This window comes from Stenella coeruleoalba (assembly GCF_951394435.1).
Source record: "Stenella coeruleoalba genome assembly, chromosome: 5".
Taxonomy (NCBI): domain Eukaryota; kingdom Metazoa; phylum Chordata; class Mammalia; order Artiodactyla; family Delphinidae; genus Stenella; species Stenella coeruleoalba.
Window position 1 is genome coordinate 117,084,961 of NC_137150.1, and position 19,403 is coordinate 117,104,363.

The 19,403-nt window shown below is 35.2% G+C and overlaps 1 long non-coding RNA gene across 2 annotated transcripts in view; it reads left to right on the forward strand.

Annotated features, from left to right (window-relative positions):
- Nucleotides 1-2,682: 2,682 nt before the first annotated feature.
- Nucleotides 2,683-19,403, forward strand: part of LOC307186261 — a 572,345-nt gene continuing 555,624 nt past the window's right edge. Inside the window, exon 1 of one of the 2 annotated variants that reach the window (XR_013828291.1) lies at nt 2,683-3,031. This is a non-coding gene — a long non-coding RNA (uncharacterized lncRNA). Of the gene's footprint in view, nt 3,032-12,649; nt 12,968-19,403 lie in introns of those variants that run through there. The other variant, XR_013828292.1, reaches the window with a different exon arrangement.

Here is a 19,403-nt window from a genome sequence, read left to right on the forward strand (position 1 = left end):
TGTACATGAAAGGTGGAAATTGGGCAACAAGGACACTGGATAGCCAACTGGAAGAGAAGGACAGTGATTTCAGGGTCAGAATCTTGGGTTCATGGTTAGTGTTGTGGGGCTTTGAACTTGAGCACAAATTCTTGCCCACAGTCTTCCCTATCTTGTGAACACTGACTTACTTTGCAAGAGTTAACTCCAGTATTCATGTATATTGTGATGCCTTCCTTCAACTTACCAGGCACAGTTAGTTTTCCTTTCCATATTTCTGTAACATAAATGCATATTTACTGTGAAGCAAAACATAGTTCAACCGCAGTTAGTTATGATTTGAGTCTTGTTCCACTCATTGCAGTCACTAAAGCATTTTCAGGATAAGGCTAAGGTGAAGCCATGTTAGCTGTAACAAGGAAATACCTTTCGGAAAGTTTTTCATATAGCAAGTAAGAAATTATAGACTCCTCTTTGGGACATTTATTTTTTTTAAATGGGAGAAAATTTACATAAAAATTAATGAAATATGCAAACAAAAGCAAAAGAGAAAGGTGAGAAGGAAAATTAATCAAAATTACTTTGACAATGAGAAGCAAATTGTAACAAAACATGTTCAAAACATATCTAAAATAGTACCTTGCTAAGAGAGATGTTTTTCCAGGGCAAGGAAATTAATAGCTATAAATTGTTAGATGATCAAATTAGTGAAGAAATGAGTCATATGAACACAGTGGAAAATGACTTAAATTTTTTGCCATTTGGACAAGATTATTGACTTTGATGAAGATAACATGAAACTCCTAATGACATCAAAGTAATGAAGATATCTGCAACAAACTGGTTAATAAATGTTGTCAACTCAGAGTATGTGAGATAGTCAATATGCAGGAATATTCTAAATGCCTGGAATCTTATTTATATGAAAGAAACTTGATAAGTTTTCTCAAATTGGATAACAATCTAAACATTTTTATAACATTACCAATAACAAGTTGTGAAGATAAAATTTTCTAAAATATCAATACTAAAATAACTTTATTAAATTGTACTAGAGAAAAGACTGAATTTGCCAATCTTGTGAGGTTTATAGTATTTTCAGCTTTTTAAATTTTGCAATTTTTTCATGATTTATTTTCTCATTCTAAATATTCACATACTTGCCTAATTTTACATTTGTAAGTTTATATTCTTTTTCATTAAGAAGTTCCCTCAAGAATGTAAATTGGTACAGCCACTATGGAAAACAGTATGCAGGTTCCTCAAAAAACTAAAAATAGAGTTGCTGTATGATCCAGCAATCTTACTCCTGGGCATATATCCAGATTAAACTCTAATTTGAAAAGATACTTGCACCCCTATGTTCATAGCAGCACTATTTACAATAGCCAAGATGTGGAAACAAACTTAATGTTCATTGACAGATGAATGGATGAAGATGTAGTATATATATATACAATGGAATACTACTCATCCATAAAAAAGAATGAAATAATGCCATTTGCAGCAACATGGATGGACCTAGAGATTATTTTACTAAGTGAAGTAAATCAGAAAGAGAAAGACAAATACCATATGCTATCACTTATATGTGGAATCTAAAATATGACAAAATGAACTTATCTATGAAACAGAAGTGGACTCACAGATATAGAGAACACACTTATGGTTTCCAAGGGTGAGGGGATATGGGAGGGGGATGAATTGGGAGTTTGGGATTAGCAGATGCAAATTATTATATATAGAATGGATAAACAACAAGGTCCTACTGTATAGCAAAGGGAACTATAATATCCTATAACAAACCAATGGAAAAGAATATGAAAAAGAATATATATATATATATGTGTGTATAACAATCACTTTGCTGTACAGCAGAAATTCAACACAACATTGTAAATCAACTATACCTCAATAAAATAAAAAATATTCCCTCAAATTTCGGGCCCTACAAAACTTGAATCATCCTGCATAGAATACTTCACATTCTAGTAAGCATTTACTTTATTTTAATTTTGCTTTCCGTCTGTTAGTCCTTTATGAAGGAAACAAGGACTTTGATCTTTAAAACCTGTGTACCTAGCACAGTACTTGATACATAATTGTAGAAATTGCTTGATAAAGGATTATGGGATGTTTGAGTGTCTGACAGGGATTGGGTTAGAAACTCAAGGTGATTCTCAGAGTCCTCTGCTCTTACTAGTAAAATGATTGACATATTTAAAGGAAAGCCATTATATGATAGCAATTCATCATTTTGGAAAATTTAGAAAATATTGATTTGAGTAATACAGATAATCAAATCCTCCAATGAAAGCATAGTGTTGTTCAGCTTAGAGAAAACATTTTTAAAGGTATTTGATTTCATCCTTCCCCAGTTGTGATTAAAAACATAAAATTCTATGTCATAAGTAATGATGACTATTTTGAATGTGAAGAGAAATTTCTATTGCAAAAAGACTTTCACCTCAACTTACTTTTGACTGAGTGCAAATGACAAATAAACTCTAATAAGATTCTCCTTTAACTTAAGAACACATTTAGATATTCTTAGCATCGTTACCGACGTTCCCGAGATGGTCCCAAACAAGGGTCCTCCTGTCCGATGTCAGTCACGCCTATAGAAGGAGACTGAGTTCCGCTAAGAAGCAAAAGAAAGCTTAATTCTCTGCTCAGAGAATACAGAGGTGGGAGCTGGTTCTAGACCACACGCTCTCAGGCCGTGGGCGGGGCTGCGTTATAGGGATCCCTCAGTGAGGAGGGGAGGGAGCGGAGTTCTCGCGAGGCCAGTGCAGCTTCGCTGCTCAGGCTCCCGATCGCAGCGCCAGGTGCAGCGCCTCTGCACACGGTCCGCCGCCGCCTACGCCGACGCCGCCGCCGCCATCTTTAATTGCCGTGCTTCTGTGTGCGGCTTCTGCACATGGTCCGAAGCTGAGGTGTTGCCGCAGCCGTTTCACGCCAGGAACTCTGGTCTGAAGGGCCGGTGTGAGGCCTCTGCACGGGCACCCTATGAGCAAGTGAGACTAGACTAAGCACCAAGGAAAAAAAACAGGTTAGACCTTATTTTATTACCCAGATTCTATTTTTATTCCCTGGGAATTGTTAATGGACTTTGCTGGTAACAGTGTTATAATCATTATTATTACTTTTTTAATGTTTGAATATATCTGGAGCAATGAGAGTGAGGCAGTACTTCTGGTTATGGAAAGTTAAAAACAAATATAAACCAAAGAGAACTCTGAGTCTTGCTTCAATGAAGGTGAGAGGCACTTTCATTTTCAAAGAGTAGAAAATTCATACTGCAAATAAGTTTAGTTTTTTTTTTTTTTTTTTTTGGGGGGGTACGCGGGCCTCTCACAGCTGTGGCCTCTCCCGTTGCGGAGCACAGGCTCCGGACGCGCAGGCTCAGCGGCCATGGCTCACCGGCCCAGCCGCTCCGCGGCATGTGGGATCTTCCCATACCGGGGCACGAACCCGTGTCCCCTGCATTGGCAGGTGGACTCTCAACCACTGCGCCACCAGGGAAGCCCGGAAATAAGTTTAGTTTATTCTGTATGCATAACAAATAAGTTCTAGAAAAGGAAAAATGATAAAGTCAATTAAACATATTCAAACCTCATTCTTGTAACAGACGATGATATTTTGTACTACAATAATGAGTGAAGTATGAATTCATGTTGTAGATGTACAATTAAACTAAATACATACAGTTTCTTACCATTTCCTTAAGATTAGACATGATTAAACAAAATTTCTTTAAAATTTATCTTATACAATATTATGTCTTTCTCTTTATTTAAATATCGTGATTTAGAGTATGCAGTTAAAATGCTGTTCAGTGATAGATATTTCTTCATTTGTTTCTTTTTTAAAAATTGTAATAAAATTTAGAAATGTGGATTTCAGGCAGTATCTATTTCTGAAAGCTTTAGGATTGCTTCTTACTTATCTAGGCAGACTTAGATATGCTTCTGTCCTTTTAAATGAGACTTACCGTCCAGGAGAGGATATGATGACTTTTGAATGCCCCCAGAAGAAAACATCATAGGAAAGAAAAAAAATTGCTGCTTGAATGCTTGGGTTTCAAAACTGGGGGGTACAGAAAATCTGAAAAAGCTCCTCAGTGACCCACTAGAGAAATATTCCCCTCCAGTTTTTTCCCTTCAGCTAGATGTTTAAAAAGATAAGCATTCTCTTTCCCTCTCTTTCCCAAAGCATTATTTTATACAGGTCACACTCACTCAATCAGTAAATATTTACATATTGAAAGCCAAACACTAAGAGTGTCAGATACCATGGTATGTTACAGCAAGCATATGAAGAAACAGATAAAAACATACCTTGCTCTTGAGTAATTCTTGGTCTAATTTTGGGGAAAATATTATGATAAATGCTAATATTACAAGCAAGAATAGAGTGCTATAAGAGCAGAGGGGGCAATGAACTAACTTGGTTTGAGTGAATCAGGAAAGGAGTCATCAAGCAGGCTGAGCACATGTTTGTGTTAGAGTCATGAAACTTTAGAACTGGAAGGGGATTTATAGATTACCTAACCTACAAATTAGGTATAAATTTTAAAATAAAATATTGAAGTATCCAGTACAAAGTTGAAGCTTTTCATTGATTTATTCAACAAATAAGTGTTGAATACCAACTATGTGCCCAGCATATTTCTAGGCATTGGGATTAACACTGTCAAGAAAACAAAAACCAAAGCAAGTTTATTGGACTAAGGTGATCTAGAGGCTCCTAAACTCCCCTCCTCCCAGGGACACACAAAATATACAGCTACACCTAGAGCAACCACCTGAGAAAGACATCCAGAAACTAGCTAAGTGACTCCTACATATCAAGTGAATTGGAAATGCCTATATCAAAATGGGTAGGAGAGGCTGAGACACACTCTCACCATAAACCTCACCCCTGACAGGGTGCCCATGAGAAACATTTCAGCTTTAAGGATACACACAGACTGAAAGTGAAGGGATGAGAAAAGATATCCCATGAAAAACCAAAAGAAAGAAGGGTTAGCTATACTTGTGTCATACAAAACAGGCTTTAAGCCGAAGACTGTAACAAGAGACAAAGAAGGTTATTATATATGATAGAGTGGTCAATTCATAAGAGGAAATAACAGTAAATATTTATGCACCCAACATAGGAGTACCTAAATATATAAAGCAAATATTAACAGACTTGAAGGGAGAAATAGACAGTGATACAATAGTAGGGGATTTCAAACTCCCACTTTTAACAATGGATAGAGATCATCTAGACAAAAATCAATAAGGAAACATTGGACTTAAACTACACGTTAGACCACATGGACTTACCAGACATTTATAGAACATTTCATCCAATAGCAGAATACACATTCTTCTCAAAGGCACATGGCACATCCTCCAGGAAAGATCATATGTTAGACACGAAATAGGTCTCAATAAATTTATGAAGATTTAAATCGTATCAAGTATGTTTTTTGACCACAATGGTATGAAACTATAAATCAATTACAAGAAGAAAACTGGAAAATTCACAAATATATGGAGGTTAAGCAACATGCTCCTGAGCAACCAATAGGTTAAAGAAGAAATCAAAAGAGAAGTCAAAAAATGTCTTGAGACAAATGAAAATGGAAACACCAATCACACCCAAACTTATGGGATGCAGCAAAAACAGTTTTAAGAGGGAAATTTATAATGATAAATGCCTTCATAAAGGAAAAAGAAAGATCTTAAATAAACAACCTAAATTTACACCTCAAGGAACTAGAAAAAGAATAAACTAAGCCTAAAATTAGTAGACAGAAGGAAATAACAAAGATCAAAATGGAAACAATAGAGACTAAGAAGACAATAGAAAAGATCAATGAAACTATAAGATGGAATTTTGAAAAGATAAGATAGACAAATCTTATATGTGGAATCTTAAAAAAAGTAGAACTCATAGACACAGAGTAGAAAAGTGGTTGCCAGGGGCTGGGGTGAGGGAAATAGGGGGAGGTGCGTAAAAGGGTACAAACTTTCAGTTATGGGAGGATGAGTAAGTTCAGAGGTTCTAATGTATAACATGGTGACTATAGTTTGTTGACTGAAAAAAAAATGCACAACATGAGAGTTGTGAGTTAAGCTTTATTTGGGGCAAAATGAGGACTATAGCCTGGAAGGCAGCATTTCAGATAGCTCTGAGAAACTGCTCTAAAGAGGTAGGGGGGAAGGTCAGTATATATGTGATTTTGGTGAAGGGGGAGTACCTGCAATCAAGCACATATTTTTTGCAGAAAGTTGCTGATAGTCTTGTGAAGGTTACTGCTAGTTACGAGGAGCAGATGTCACCATGAAGGATTTTAGTGCTTTTCTAGATACAAGGAGATGCAAGAATTGGTCTCATAAAATCTTCTCTTGAAAATATCTAACTATCTGAAGACCTGTTTTTGCCAGTTTTTCCCAGAACACAGAGTGCCTCATTCCTGATCTCCACCCTGATCTCCTTTCAGGGGGTGTTGAAGGTCAGCAGCTGCAGCAGCTCCTGATTTAATCCTTGTAGAGGTAGATGGCAAGTGCCAGTTTGTAGCTGGCAAGTTGATAACACTGTATTGTACAATTGAAATTTGCTAAGAGATTCTAATTTCATCTCTAATTTAAATGTTTTCACCAATAAAAGCTAAATAGTGAGGTAAAGAATTTGTTAACTTGATGCAGGGAGTCCTTTCAAAATGTATACATATATATATATATAATCACCATGTATACACTTTAAATATCTTACAATTTGTCAGTTATACCTCAATGAAGCTGAAAAAAATAATTAGAACCTTAAGAAAAGCCAAAAAAACAAAACAAAACCCAAAATTTGTGTCCTCATGGCATTTACATTTTAATGGGAGTGAGAGTCACACAATTAAACCTACGGTACATCAGATGGAGATAAGTAAATAACTGTTATGGACCAGCTGCACAGAAAAGGAGTATAGAGACTGAGAGAGGTATTATCATTTTAAATAATCTGGCCAAGTTAAGACCATTGAGCAAGACCTGGAGGAATTGAGAGAGAAGAGATCTGGGTGTATTAGAGGGACAGTTGCAAAAGCATTCCTAGCAACAGAAGAGTGCAATACAAAGACCATGATGTGAGATTATATCTTTAGCTTTCAAGAACAGCATGGAGGCCGGTGTGGCTGGAGCATCACATGTGATGGGAAAGCACAGGAAATGAATTTAGACAGGACATAAGGAGTTAAATCACATAGGATCTTGTAAACAATTGTAAATCCTGTCAATTCTACTTTTAGTAAAATGAAATATGAAATTGTTTTGAGTGATGGGAAGACAAAGTATGACATGTATTTTAAAAATGCTTCCTCTGGGGCTTCCCTGGTGGCGCAGTGGTTGAGAGTCCGCCTGCCGATGCAGGGGACACGGGTTCATGCCCCGGTCCGGGAAGATCCCACGTGCCGCGGAGCAGCTGGGCCCGTGAGCCATGGCCGCTGGGCCTGCGCGTCCCGAGCCTGTTGCTCCGCGGCAGGAGAGGCCACAGCGGTGAGAGGCCCGTGTACAGCAAAAAAAAAAAAAAACCTTCCTCTGGCTTCTATGTGATTGTGGACAATAAGAGAAGAAACGGGTCATTTAAAAGTTGCTTTCGTGACCCTGGTGAGAGATGATGTAAGCTGGATCAGGGAGGAAGCAGTAGAGGTGGTGCGATGTGGTTGAATTCTGGGTACATTTGTAAAGGGAGCATCAACAGGGCTTGCTAAAAGAATGAATGTGGGGTATAAAAGAATGAATGTGGGGTATAAAAGAATGAGTAATGCTAGATGATTCCCAGGTTTTTGGCCTGAAAGCTAGAATGATGGTGAAGATGAGATGGTGAAGACTATACAGAGCAAGTCTGGGATAATAATGAATCGTTTTTCATACACATTAAGTTTGAAATGGCTAATAGGTATTAACTGAGATGTCAAGTAGTCAGTTGAGTATAAGGACACTGAGGAGGAGAGAAGGGCTGGAGATTTAAATTTGTTGCTTCTCAATATATAGATGATATTTAAAGCTCCAAGGCTGATTGAGGACCAGAAAGGGAATGAGCACAGAAAAGAGAAGAGGTCCACTGGTTGAGCACTGAACACACTATCTGTTGGGCATGGTTGGAAAGGAGAAGCCAGTAAAGGGAAGTGAAAAGGAATAACCACTGGGAAAACTTTACCCTAGAAAAGTGAGTGAACTAAGAGTGTAATGAAGGGAGAAGTGATCAAACTATTGCCAACTGCAGCCAGAACCTGCTAAAGGATCAGGTAGAATGAAGCCTGAGGAATGACCATTTGATCTAGCATCATACAAATTATCAGTGACTTTGAAACAGTTTAAACCAAGTGGTAGTAGTGGAGAAAGTCCAAATGGAGTAAGTTCCAGAGAGAAAGAGAAGTTGGAAATAGTCAGTATAAATCCTTTTTTGAGGAGTTTTGCTATCAAGAAAAACAGAAAAATGAAGTGGTTGTGAGAAAGGGTTGTGGAATTAGGAGAGGTTTTTATTTTTAAGTATTTTAAGAAAGGATAAATAATGGTCTCTATGCTGTCCTGAATATTCAAAAGGAAAATTTACTGATGCAGGAATGAGGATAATTACTCTTAAAATATTTTTGATATGGTCGTAACTTACTTTCACTGGAAGTTAAGGATGTAATTTTTACGTCTCTTGACTGAATCAATTTAGAATCTCTTGACTGAATTTTGAGTCTCTTAGCTGCTTTTTGATTAGTGGGAAAAACTAAAGCAGTAGTTCTCAATCTTTTCTGCCCAGTAGAATCACTTAGGGACATAAAAACAATCAATGCCTAAGCCCCAACTCAGGACAGAGAAACGAGGCTTTCTGATTTATCGCATAGTTTGGAAAGGTCCCTAGGGGATTCAAATCTAAAACTAGCCTTGAGAACTACAGAAGTAAAGGAACTAGAAAATAATTAATAATGAAGATAATAAAATGCACTAGGACATGGAATTTTTAAACTAAGCCTCAGGCTAACAGAAGTAAAAGCAAGACCACTTATCTGAAATATCTATAACATAGCATGTCGTCCTGATTTATTTAATTTCAAAGACAATCTAATAATAAACATTTGTTTTTATTATGGTAGATTTTAAGATGATATTTGCTGAATCCTTGCAAATCAAAAGAGGTGATTTCTAAAAAAGTACCAGGCAAGTAAAAAATGAAATCTTTTGGGTTATTTTGCAGCAGGAAAATTAAATGGAAAGATCTTAGAATGGTTGGAAAAAAAGGAGAAACAGATTCATATTACAAATGAGCTCTCCTATGAAAAAGTTTCTTCTAACTCTAAGCAATTATGAAAATATAATGGTACTATAATTGGTTGAGGATTACCTACATTGCTTTGGGGGATCTGATATACAAAGTGTTTCTACATATTTTGTCATTTACCCTTTTTACAGAGTGGTAAAACCTAGACTCAAACACAAAACTTGGTCTTCCAACTCTGAAGTCTATGCTCTTTGCACAGTTGTTGGCTAATCTTATGAATTAAGCATCAGTCGAGGATGTGGAAATTTATAAAGAAAGCCTCTGACAGAGTTATTGAATGAAATGAATAGTTATTCTTATTTCAAGATTTGTGAATCATAAAATATTCTCCATGTTGCACAAAATTTAACATGCCACAGCTTAAAAATTTGCAAGGACACCTTGGTTTTCATCTAGTCTGTAGTTTGGACATAGTTCATCTATCTAATGAATGTCATGGTTAATCTGTGACATTGTTAGTTTTCATTTATCTGGGAGGAAAATATTTATGATTGCTTGAAGTTTTCAAACCCTAAAGATCAACCCTAACAATTTTCCATAATTTTTCCTTTTTTCTAGTTAATGATCTTTTCTTCTCTTTGGCCATATCATTTCCAAAGTGCTATGACTCCTTTTCTCTTTAATGTTCATCCATTCTTTTCTTTCTCCTATCTCTACCCCATTTCCTTTTTGTCCTTCTTTTGCTCTTTCTCCATTTTCTTGAAGGGAATATTTTGTCTCTATTTTTTTCTATTATGCAATGGTTTATGATATAGTACTGAGTTGTATAATCAATTAACTAGACCTCAAACAGCATTTTTAAAAAGGAAATAGAAAAGAATATAAAATACCAGACAGTATAGCATGTAGAAGTGTAGGTATTATTTTATGAAACTTTTTTCCATTTTATAATTTCATATAAATATATAAAAATATATGAAGTTTATGTATATATATAAAGCTATATGTAACATGTGTACATACATATATATAAAGATATATATGTACATATATATAGAGAATACATACATATACATATATAGAGAGAAAGATATATACTTGTCCATGATATAAAATATATTTTTTATTGGAAGTCACAGTAAAAAGTTAAAAGGCACTGGAGTAATGAGTGTTAAGGACTTGATAAAATTATGTGGAATGATTTTGAATAGCGTATTTTAAAAACTCAACCAAGTATGGGCCATAAGCCAGGGTTTATGACTATTTTCCTTATGGTGATTATTTGTTTTAAAATTTTTGTGGTAGCAGAATTTGGCCTTATTAACTTTTGCTATAATGTTCATTTATATTAAGTATATTCAGGTTGGAATGGGTTCAGTTCACAGAACAATCTGGCCCTCAGAAAAGAGGTGAAATGAGGAGAGATTTTTTTTATATTCATACCTAAAAGCCCAGGCAACTTTCTCCTCTGCGAGGTGGCTTCCAACTCATTATTCATATATTCTTACACACAAGGTTTATATTAAAAGCCATTTTTTCCTCATGAAGAATTTCCTTGCCAATAATTCATGTACCAACTTACTAAAACTAAATGTTTAACGTGAAAATGATGGGTGTGGTTTTGTATTAATAAAGCAAGATTGTTGCCCACACTTATTTTGGAATTAAATGTTTCACTCTTTCCTTTTCTTTACATTTCTTTTCCAGTAATTGCTATGGGAATAAAAGTGAGAAGTATTATTTAACTCCTTTTTTTATATTTAAGAAATTCATTTCAGAGTTTTGTCTGATATAAAGTAGGTAAAAACTCTATGTCCCAAATAATTACTTGGTTATTTTTAAAGTTGGCTTAGATATTAATCAAGAAGTAACTGACAACTTACTGTCTGAGTAGCAGAATTAAGAGTATGATATAATTCCTACAATGTAAAATTTACAGTCTGGGATAAATCATGTTTATTTTGCATAAATAAAATTAGAGAACTAAATAACACAAGACAATCTGAGTGTTGATATTTTAATATGTGCATCCCTCATTGGCCCTGGTCCACACTTCCCAATTGCTACCAACCTTATACATTCCTTGACATGTTCTGGCAATGAATGAACATGGTCCGTTATTACATGGGGGTACTCAAAAACTTTTGTTGGGAAGGTGGACTTTGTGTGCTCTTGAGACCCAGTAAACATCAGCAGGAACCACACAGAAACACAGAATGTGAGAGTATGAAGAGCCTCAGAGATCCCATTTTAGGGATTTGGACACTGTGATTAAAAACCCAGAGGTTCAGGACCTTGCCCACAGCCATGGACTCAGTAGAAGACGGATCATCAAAACCGGGCCTTCTGTGTCTGGCTGAGGGCTCCTTCTAGTAACCGTTGTTTCAGATGTCTTGAAATATACCAAAATAGACTTTGATCAAGTACCCCCAAGATAATGCTACAAACACAAGTCAACCATTTAGTCATATATCCATTCACAAAATTTCATACAAATGTGTTATTCTACATAATCTGTCTAAATGTTTCAATTATATACAATTGGGTAAATCTTATGTGCCAGGCAGGTGAGCTGTAGTTTTACTCTGACTTGATGAACACCCGGACTGTCACTACATAACCTCTAAGAGTATGTATATGTACTATCCCTTGCTATCTTAAGGGAGAATAAGACAGTAAGAGAACACAAAGAAAAAGAAAATAGGTCGTTTCACTTCATTGCGAGATGATGCTTATTCTGTTGTACTTAAAATAGAACCTCTATTTTCATGTCTCTAATCATGATAACATAGTATCATGTGATGCTCCTTTAATTTGTACAGGATCATGTTACACCAAATTAAATTTTAAACTGGTACAGTACACTTTTAAAAGTATGTTTGGTTCATATATCATCTCCTACATAATTTTAGTTGCTGTCTTTTTACTCTGTTTTGATGTCAGAGAACCCAGATATATTTGTATGATTCACCAAATCTCCAATAATCTGCACTTTGAGTAAACTCATCCATCACAGGAGGTGCCTTTTCAAAATTGTACTGACTTGCAACTATCTTTACGAAACTTTTTTTGTAAATCATCACTAACGTTTTTAATAAGTTTTAATTTTTTATGAACTGTTGTTAGTGGCCACCTAGGATTTCAAATAATGCAGGAAGAGCAAAGGAGTTACAATGTGATTGTTAGGGCAAAGAAATAAAACATGTTTTTCAAGGTTCTGTCTATGGTATAATCTCAAGCCAAATCACAAGAGCCTGAGTCTTTTCAAAATGTTTCTGAAGTTAAGTACTCATTTAGTGTGCCCTACTTTTCTACAAGCATAGCATTCATCCCACTTTACTGTACTGGCTTTTTAATTGTTAGTCTCCAGTAAGAGGCTTTACAGTCTATGACCTCAGACCAGGTCCATCTTTTCACTGCTCTATCATTTGCACCTAATATAGCACCAAGCACTTTCCAGGTAGAAAACAGATTTTGTTGAATTAATGAGGGATACTCTGAGTAGTGGTAAAATTTCACCTATTTCATTTGTATATTTGTTGGGACATAATATTATTTGAGTAGTACCATATTTAGTAATTGAAAACAATGATACTTTGTTGTATTTTTCCAGACTTATTTCTTGAATTATCTAAAAGGCTCTGAAAATATCTACAGTGTCCAAAGAATAGAGCTAGCTCTACTACAGAAAGCCTGCCAATGTTAGAGCTTCTTAGACCCTTTATGATACCAGGTGGGACATACATTCCAAAATGTATGTAAAATCTTTTCCATATGTTCTGTTTAAATTTGTTTGTTTAAAAATAAAAATATATTTCACTATTTAATGTTAATATTGATAGGAGAACATGCATGTGACTTGCAAATAACTATAATACATTGCAGAGCACTTCATTTTTTTGACAAAAGTATGTGATTTAAAAATTTTTGACTATCACTGTACAAGACCACCATCAATACATATCCAGAATACCAAGGTGACATGAAATACTAAACGGTAATGCATTAATATGTTTTCTCTTCATTGACATAAATGAAGATGACGTAAACCATATATACTAAATCTGCATATATTTTAAACTAACTTTGAGAGATCACATGGTAAGAAAATTCTGAAAACCATAAGAAATGACAAATACACAGGGAAACCAAAGGGAATTGAGGAAGCTACAATACAGGTGAAGTAGAAAGCCAATGACAAAGTGAGATTTCTCAACAAACTGTGGAAAACTCCACAAATTGGCATTGATGAGAGCTTGAGTAGACTGTGAGTTTATGAATATTGGGACAATTTATTGGAAAACTAATTGGAGCCAGAGGCCAATGAAGTATGGAGATGAGTGGTATCAACAACAACAGCAGAAGGTAGAAGACAGGAGAATATTATCTTCAAATAGTGACGGAAAATAATTGTTAACCTGGAATTGTATACCACTGAAGCTTTAAAGGAGAAGGACAAACCAATGATTTCTGCAGACAGAAATGGAGAGCATTTCATACCAGCAGACCTGCTTTAAAGATGAACTAATTTCAAAGGAAGGTCTGAGATGCAGGGAGGAATGGTGAGCAAATAAAATAGAAAATATCTGTGTAACTCTAAGTAAACTTACCATGTGAAATAATTACAAGATTTTCTAATTGATAAGGGTAAAAATCGAGAGAAATTAGTACAGAACAATAAGAGACTATAAGTTGGGAAATGACTGGTTAGCGTTAGAGCATTCTGAGTTCCTTTATTTAGGAGCAGTATAAAAGGGTGGATGAACTTTAATATTTCAGTGAAACATACATGTTAAATTTTCTAAGAAAACAGCTAGTAGAATAGAAACAGAATGTTTAAATACCAAAAAAAAACTGATGGAGGGAGAAAGCTTGGATTTTAAATGAAGTGATTTAACTAATTTAGTTAAACATGCAAAATTATAATACTGACAGTAGAGGGCAGGGTATCCCTGATACTGTGTTGATAATTTCTTGAAAGTGCAAAGCATATCTAATGTTATCCCTGAAATCTTATGTTTTATGTATTGAGCCGCATATTAGAGATTTTATGCTTAAAAATACTAATGACACAATTTAAGTTTTAATTAAAAACAGAAATCCTGAAATGACCTGTGTAATATTGTCAGCTTCTAGGTGAGGAAATGTCATATTTATTATTAGTCTTTGGATTTAGGAAATCTGTTGAATTTTGCTAGTGCATTTTGAGAGTCATTTCTTTTTTCCTTGAAAATAATTTTGAACTTTCTTGGTTAAAAAATAGAAAAAGAAAAAAGTGATTGTAAAATAAGATGGTGAGAGCCCTAATTTCTAGGATTATAGATAATCCCTAAATGATGGCCAGTATTGTTTCTGGATGTGATTCTCTGGTTTTATGTCTTTCTATCCTATAAATAACTTGAAAAATTATTGCAGTCTGAATCCCTTACACCATCTTTGTGGTTTAGTGAGACAAAACTTGGTTTTTATATCCTGTTGTAACTGTGTTCACATATAGGAAGCACTGGAATGCTTGTTTCTTTCTTAATAAATGAGATTTTATGTTGCTGCCACGTTTCTGTTAATTATTCTAATTGTCAACATACAGAGTATAACTGGACTTTTGCATTCTTGTAATTAGTCACTTAGGATAGCCTAGGTAATCCTGTGGTAGCAAATGACTTAAAGTATCAGTGACCAACAGGAACAAAATTTTACTTTTCACTCACTCTACATGGTGTCACGGGTTGGTCTTAGTGCTGTTTTATGTTGTCTTCATTTGGACCCCAGATGTTGGAGCAGCCCTTATCTGGAATATTCTGGTCTTATAGCGTAGGAGAAAACAGAACCTGGCAAACGACATAGTGGCTTTTAAAATTTCAGCATGCAGGTGACATGGGTCACTTCTGCTCATGTTACAAGAGTCATACAACCGAGGCTGATAGTAGTGGAGTAGGAGGGTATAAACCTTCCGGAGAGATGGGCTGCAAATATTTGTGAAAAATAACACAATCTAATATTACAGTGTCCTTATGATATTTCTTAGAAATTTAACCAAAATGTTAGTAGATTTATTTGTGCAAGCTACCTTTTACAAATAACTTGGTTCAATAAGTACTATTATTGTTTAGTTTTTAGTCACTGAGATTTCTAAAGAAAATGTGTAGGAATCTAATAGACTGAATATTTAGAAATGTTGGTGATTACTAATGGTAAGGAAAATTTCAAAGGTCCTAAAAAATAAAACAGTAGTAGAATTACGGCTTTACTTTGTTTTTTCACAGTGAGGGGCTGGCAAAAATTCTGAACTCTGGGTCTCTTCTGTTTCTGGTGAAAGGGATTATAGATCTGTGAAAGAAGGAAAAACATAAAAGTATTTTCCTTTGTAAAAACAGATTGTATTATAAACCTTAGATGTCTACCTTAATGAATATAGCATTTTAAATTTATAAGATAACTTTATGAATTTTTTTCATATAACTTTCACAATGACCCTGGTATGGTAACAGATGATATAATTACCATTTTTCTAAAGAAGATGCAGAATTGGCTGAAGGTCGTATGACTGGTCCATAGTAACATTAAGACTGAAGTATAAATTTTCTGACCATTCTCCTGCCCAGAGAGCTTGTTACATCTCCATTATTTAAGGAATGTTATGTCATCTTGACTCATTCTGTCATGGATGTGGCTCTCAAATTCTGGTGAAGATCTACTACTAAAAAATCAAACAACTGACTCAATCTGTTGATTAATTTTCATTGCTACTTTATAATTTATAAACACAGGAAAAACTAGATGTGATTAAAATATCTTTCCTCATGACTTCGAATTTTAAACAACTTAAAATGGATATAGCTATATTGCCCAATATTATTGTACTTATGAGACAAATTCACGGATAATAATTTTGAAATTAAGAAAAAAATATAGAGACTTGTTAAACTAAGTATTACTATATTTTAAAAGAACCCAGAGTCATCTTCTTCTTTCTTCTTTTCCATTTTAGCAGGCTGAGTACTGCCCAAATTTCAGATCTGCACATCTATCCTAACATAATGTTGTTAAATCCACATTCTGTTAGGTGAGCTACCTACCTTGTTTATGCTCTCTGGGCATCCAAATCTTTCTGCTCACCAAATCCCAATAAGTGACAATTCCTATTAACTGGTTAGATTCTTTAGAACAAAACTGTATAGAGAGGCAAAGAATATTTGGAAATTAGTGAACCCATGTTATGGGAGGAGAACCACATTTATTTCATTTTCTCTTATTGTATGGCAGTTTAGTTATTAAAGGCATAGAGTTGAGTTTGAATCTTGCTTTACTACGTTCTATATCAGAGGTTGGCAAACCACAGCCAGCGGACCCACCACCCATTTGTGTAACATAGCCACATTGACTCCTTGAAATATTGTCTGTGCGTGCTTTTGTACTACACAGCAGAGTTGAGTAGTTGTGACCGAGACCTTGTGACTGGCAAGCATAATGTTAACTCTCTGACCCTTTAACAAAAAGTTTGCTGACCCCTGTTCAAGAAGTATGATCTTGGCCAAGTTATCTAAATTTCTGGGCCTCATTTTTCTAATTGTAAAATATGAATAACAGTCTACCAAGTTGGGTTAGTGAGCACTAAATGAGTTACTCTGTATAAAAAGTTAGCATAGAGTAATAACATGGAGAGTAAGTGCATCATAAAGACTGATGAAACTATAATCATATCCAGAAAATATAATATAGCCTATATTTCCTCCACACTAAGGAACTGGTAAAAATTCTTATGAGAGAATAAATCTCTGGTTATGTTTGGTCAAGAATATGGATTCCTTTTGCGTTGTTTCATTTCTGCTGAGTCTATTTTCTGGGTCCCGTGTAATTCTAGCCTCCTACAAGCCTGTTCCGGACTGTCACTTCTTGTAGCCGACCCTTCTTTATTATTTGTGGAAAATTCTCCATGTCTACATCTGGAATTGCTCAAAGGTCAGTGTAAGTACTGAATCTTTATTAATGGTTTGTTCCCATCCAAAATGCTTTCCAAAATGCCTGCAGCCAAGGACTTAGAGCTTGTTCGAAGAGATAGTTTTCTCTCTGTTTTCAGGGATCTCACAGTTTGCTCTTATTTGTTTTATCAGTGGAGAAAAGAAAGGTTTTATCCTGCTTGCTATGAGGCATGAAGATTTTCATGAGTTAAAGCAAGTTCTTTGTTGGGCAAATGTATTTCAGGCCACTAGGTTTAAACATTCCAGATTGGAGCACACTAGGAGTTTGCTGTTTTGTAAGTGTACATCTAACATTAGATGACCTGAAGACTTGTTTCTTTGGCTTTGAGACTTACAGTATTTTCTGAGCATATTGTTTATCAGATTGCAAGTAAAATATGCAGAAATTCTAGGAAATTTGACAAATATAGAAGAGCATTTAAGAAGTTTTAGAAATTTAATCTAGTCCTTTCCCTCAGTTTTGACAATTTCTGCCATATATATGTGTGTACATATGTGTATATATTCCTCTCCACATATATAATTTATATAGTAATATATCATATCAATGGTATGCTTTATCTTATACCTTGTTTTACTTGATACAGTCCTATGCCTAGTTTTCCATGTCATTAATTTTTGCAAAATAGTATTTTAGTCTGTGGAAATACCATAATTTATTTAAACATGGTTATATTGCACGCTTAGGGAGAGAGAATAAATTGTTACAACTTTTCTAGAGGGTAATTTATTTATTTATCTTATTTTTTATTCAGCAGGTTCTTATTAGTTATCTATTTTATATAAGTGTATATATGTCAGTCCCAATCTCCAAATTCATCCCACCACCACCACCTCCTTCCCCCCTTGGTGTCCATATGTTTGTTCTTTACATCTGTGTCTCTCTTTCTGCATTGCACACCAGTTCATCTGTACCATTTTTCTAGATTCCACATATATGCGTTAGTACACAATATTTGTTTTTCTCTTTCTGACTTACTTCACTCTGTATGACAGACTCTAGGTCCATCCACGTCTCTACAAATGACCCAGTTTCCTTCCTTTTTATGGCTGAATAATATTCCATTGTATATATGTACCACTTCTTCTTTATCAATTCGTCTGGCGATGGGCATTTAGGTTGCTTCCATGACCTCGCCATTGTAAGTAGTGCTGCAATGAACATTGGAGTGCATGTGTCTATTTGCATTATGGTTTTCTCTGGGTATATGCCCAGTACTGGGATTGCTGGGTCATATGGTAATTCTATTTTTAGTCTTTTAAGGAACCCCCATACTGTTCTCTATAGCGGCTGTACCAATTTACATTCCCACCAACAGTGCAGGAGGGTTCCCTTTTCTCCACACCCTCTCCAGCATTTGTTGTTTGTAGATTTTCTGATGATGCCCATTCTAACTGGTGTGAGGTGATATCTCTTTGTAGTTTTGATTTACATTTCCCTAATAGTTAGTGATGTTGAGCAGCTTTTCATGTGCTTCTTGGCCATCTGTATGTCTGCTTTGGAGAAATGTCTATTTAGGTCTTCTGACCATTTTCTGATTGGGTTGTTTGTTTTTTTGATATTGAGCTGCATGAGCTGTTTATATATTTTGGAGATTAATCCTTTGTCTGTTGATTTGTTTGCAAATATTTTCTCCCATTCTGAGGGTTGTCTTTTTATCCTGTTTATAGTTTCCTTTGCTGTGCACAAGCTTTTAAGTTTCATTAGGTCCCATTTGTTTATTTTTGTTTTTATTTCCATTACTCTAGGAGGTGGGTCAAAAAAGATCTTGCTGTGATTTATGTCAAAGAGTATTCTTCCTATGTTTTCCTCTAAGAGTTTTATAGTGTCTGGTCTTACATTTAGGTCTTTAATCCATTTTGAGATTATTTTTGTGTATGGTGTTAGGGAGTGTTCCAATTTCATTCTTTTCCATGTAGCTGTCCAGTTTTCCCAGCACCACTTATGAAGAGACTGTCTTTTCTCCACTGTATATCCTTGCCTTCTTTGTCATAGATTAGTTGACCATAGGTACATGAGTTTAACTCTTGGCTTTCTATCCTGTTCCACTGATCTATATTTCTGTTTTTGTGCCAGTACCATATTGTCTTGATTACTGTAGCTTTGTAGTATAGTCTGAAATCAGGGTGTCTGATTCCTCCAGCTCCATTTTTTTCCCTCAAGATTGTTGTGGCTATTTGGGGTCTTTT